Here is a 4493-nt window from a genome sequence, read left to right on the forward strand (position 1 = left end):
GTTTTTTTTGTTGTACTGCAAGGTATTAATACAGGAAAATCCAAGTAAAAGGATCATTTTTATTGCAACCAATTGACAGTTGGTTCCTTGCTTTGAAGTTTAAACAATTTTAAAAACTCTTCACAGGCTTTAACACAAATAAGCACACAGGGCCCCAAAAGAACCTTGCTGCTCAGTGATGACTCATTCTGCCTGTGACTAATGGGGTGCAAATCTCACAAAACAAAGCACACTTATGCTTCCGAATTGGGGCTCAAGAAGGACCAGCATTTTTCAAGTATTTTTCCTATCAAAGCGATAAGCATTTCAATACAGTCTCGTTTGAAGTTCGCACCATTGTGGGATTTTTTTTTTTTACTCCTATGAAAACGGACTTACCAAAACAAAATCCAGATTAAAATTTTACAAATGATTGTATGGACCCTTTGACCACGTAGTACTGACACATCAATAGAAACGAATGCCTGCATCTGAAATGTGTAAGTGCACATGCACGTGGGATCTCTCCCCCTCTCCTCTCCATTTCTTTATCTCTCTTTCTTCTTCTTTCTTCCTCTGTCTCTCCATGACTCTACCTCCCTCACTTCAACTCCTAAGCTATTTCCTGTCAATAGACAATCATCAAAGCAGAAAATAGTATCAACAGAGAATCTATTACCAAACCCAGAGCACAAATATCCAAATGATTTACCCACTTTAGATTCCAGAACTGAGAAGGGCAAGAGGCGACATTCATCCCCAGATTCTGAAACACTTCCACTCCAGGTGTTCTCTGGGAATGAATGTTCAAGACACCAATAGCAGAAGTTGTTATCATGCAGGAAACAACAGGAACATCTGTGAGCCATTAATCTTTGGGGAGCAGACAAGTTTTGGATCCTTCAAGGTTTGCTGTTCAGCAAGAATTAGTTGAATCTCTCCAGTGTCTTACACTGTGCCTGCCATGTGACTGTCATTGCCAAGACTGCTGCCAACACAACAATGAACAGGACACAGGGGTTCTGCCCTAAAGAAACATTCTGCCTGATTATGGTAAAAAAATAAAATAAAAAATAAATCTAGATTCAGATATATATTGTGTTTGGTTTTATTTTTGAACTTTATTAATACTAATAAAAATATTTTATTATTTTAATCACAGCATGCTTTTTATGTTGACAACATATCAAAATAATCTGAACAAAGGGTCAAGATTTAGCATTGATTCTCACAGGGAGTTTGTTCAATAAGCTGAGGGACTGGCATGTGTTCTTTTAATTATTTTTATTTACGTAATTCCTGAGCTTTTAAGTTTGACCTATTTTTCAACATGTACGCCTTTTCTTCTGTAAATTCTGCCCTTCAGAGGTAGTTGGTAGCTGAGGAGAAGGGGACCTTGTTCTTCGTGTCCGCCATCCTTGTGAACCCGTAAGCATGCATGGGCCTTGCTAGTGAGTTAGTGTGCCTGGGGCTACAAAAGCCTGTGGCCGGGCCAATGGACCCATTCGGAACATCGGCGGCTGCCCGGGTGACTCGGTTATATGTCACAGAATAACATTCGAGAATGGGACATGGAATGAGGCGACGACCGCCGCAGCCTCAGCAGCCCTGGCGGCAGCCACCACCGCAGCACCCCCCTGCCGTCCCTGCCGCCCCGAGACGCTCTGCCTTCAATACCCCAGGTTCCAAACTACAGGCTATCAATGACCATCCCAGATTGGCTCCAGGCGATCCAGAATTACATGAAGACGCTACAATACAATCATACAGGGACCCAGTTCTTTGAAATTAGGAAAACGAGACCACTGAGTGGGTTAATGGAAACAGTGAAAGAAATGACCCGTGAATCATAGCTCAAATGCCTTGAGGCTGTCATTCTGGGCATATACTAAACCAATGGACAGCCTTCCATTGAGCGATTCCCCATCAGCTTTAAAACCTACTTCTCAGGAAACTACTTTCACCATGTTGTGCTGGGAATTTATTGTAATGGCCACTATGGCTCACTGGGCATGAGCCGAAGGGCTGAGCTGGTGGACAAGCCATTGACTTTTCGAACTCTGAGTGACCTTGTCTTTGACTTTGAAGACTCCTACAAGAAATACCTGCACACAGTCAAGAAGGTCAAGATTGGGCTTTATGCATAGCTTCCAGCCTATTGAGTGGAAGCAGCTTGTCCTCAATGTCTCAAAAGATGTTGAGAGCTGACATCAAGAAGGAGTTGGAGAAATATGCCAGGGATATGAGAATGAAAATCTTGAAACCTGCAAGTTCCCACTCACCAACCCAAGTGAGAAGCTGAGGAAAATCCCTTTCCCCTCGGAGGAGACAAGCAACCCCCTCAAGAAGGCTTGGCAGACAAGTCGCCTGCTCTTCCTGAAAAGAAGATGGCTGACCTCAGTTCTCTGTATGAAGTGGGCTATCAAATCCAAATCTAGTAAGTAGCCAAGCCATACTGACCAGCAAGAGGGTTTCTGTGGTGCTTCTTTCTTCACTTTACCCAGCATCTTCAGGAGGAACTGCAACTATTTATTAAGAGCTTGGGAATTTTATTTGTAAGGATTGACCTGGAAATAGTATCTGAGTGAATGGGAAATGATTAGCTTTAAAACAAACTCCTGAAGAGGTGACCATGAGCACAACAAGGCTGAAGTCCTCAGCCCCACTGGGGTTGCACTGTTTCCTTCACTCCAGATCTCAAGGATAACAAGCACTCATTTCAGTTTTCTATTTTTCCATTTGCCTACTTTTACTTGCTTTGGATATTATGTTTCACCAGTAGTCAATGTTCATAAAATTATCTCTCTGTTTTTGTATAGTAAGGTAACTCCGTCAGTATTACCTTCTTTTTCAGCAATAATGGAAGCAAAGATGGTTTTTTTTTAAGCTGTTAATATTACCTCCACATTTTTTACATCAGATATGCAAATTTAATGGCATTTTGGTTTTTTTATATTCTCTTTGTATTTTTTCTCCAGTATTTCCCATGGGGAATCTCCATAGCTTTGAGTTTTTTTCCTGGTGCATGTGATGAGATTTAAGGTATTATATGCAAGTGTTTTACTAAAAAGCACTGATATTCTTCTGGCAATACGGGACCCATTTTAGGATCTTATACTTAATCTTTTTTAAAGTATTCACTGACAGCAATTTTTTGTTCTTTTAAAATAAAACAAGCACTTCAGAAGCTAGTTTACATTCTGTCATTATGTTTAAACTTTGCCGAGTCTTCGCTAGTCAAAAGCACAAGAGGCTATGCCCTTCTTACAGTTAGGATATTATCTGACAGAGAGACAGACACTAGGAACAAGACAGCAAGCTCTAAGAAGCAGGTAACTGTTCTGTTCACATTTCAACTGATTGTAAACAGAGTCAAACTTTGATTCTGAAGGACTCACTGATAAAGATGTGTTCTGATGTCTTATATTAAGGCCAAAGGTGATAGGATATAGGATGTGCTGCTTTTCTAGTACCTTGCTTTTAGGTACAGCTTCATGGAATTTAAGAGGTATTGGAAAATAGAATGAATTACAAAAAGTAGAACCTTTTTTTTCCCAATGGAAAAGTCTTCCAGTACAGTGTTACACCTTAAGATGTGATCTCTGAAGTTGCAGTGTAACTCCTGGTTGCAGACCACACAGGGTAACTAAAGGCATATACAAACTGTATGTTATGTAAGTATCAAGAGCTTTTATTTCTTCTATGTCATTTGTTTTATCTTTGTAATCATCCCAACTCACAAGACCAAAGGACATATTTAAGTAAAGTCTGGTAGTCCACCAAAGTGCTTTGCTCTCTCTGGCTTTAACTAATAAAAGTAGTTAGAGGAAGGAGGTTAAAAAAGAAAACTTTTGGGGTGACAAGGAAAGCAAAAGGATTTATCCATCATTTAGCTAGGTGCACCAGAGCTTGCTGGAACCGAAAAATCAGTTTTATTAGTGAAAACACTATTTTCTTGAAATACTATGTCCTTTAGTGAACAGGGCCATTAGATCCCTGGTCACTTAAACTAAAATGCAGCATAAATTTAAGATTCTGAAGTTCAACCACTTTCTTGAAAAATAGTACCATTCGAGTTTAAAGTAGGTTATTAGGGCGTGGGATGTAGCTCATAGTAGAGTGCATGCTAGCATGTTCAAGGTCCTGAGTTGGATGTCTAGTGTCCCATCCTTCCTAAAAAAAGTTATCTTTGTACATCTTTGCATGGTAAACACAGCTGCAGCCTCATGGCCACATGCATTAGATGTTCAGAGTAGCTAGGGAATCATTTCATCCTTATTCTGAAACAATGCTGACTTGGCCATTTATCTTGTTTATTCTTCTGGAACTTATAATATCCAGTAAGTACAATACATAATATGCTGCAACCATCGTAAGACCATGGGCAAGCATTTGCCAAGTATTACCTAAGGAGTGATGATACCATCTAAAACTCAGAATGTGAGATGGTTGCATAGCCTCTTATTTCTAACACAAGAAAAGGGAAAAGGAGTATAAAACTGTTCCTAATTGTC

The 4493-nt window shown here is 40.0% G+C and overlaps 1 pseudogene; it reads left to right on the top strand.

Annotated features, from left to right (window-relative positions):
• The first annotated feature begins 1652 nt into the window (after positions 1-1652).
• Positions 1653-2417, top strand: LOC125364136 (annotated as a pseudogene).
• The last annotated feature ends 2076 nt before the right edge of the window (positions 2418-4493 follow it).

This window comes from Perognathus longimembris, chromosome 15, assembly GCF_023159225.1.
Source record: "Perognathus longimembris pacificus isolate PPM17 chromosome 15, ASM2315922v1, whole genome shotgun sequence".
Taxonomy (NCBI): domain Eukaryota; kingdom Metazoa; phylum Chordata; class Mammalia; order Rodentia; family Heteromyidae; genus Perognathus; species Perognathus longimembris.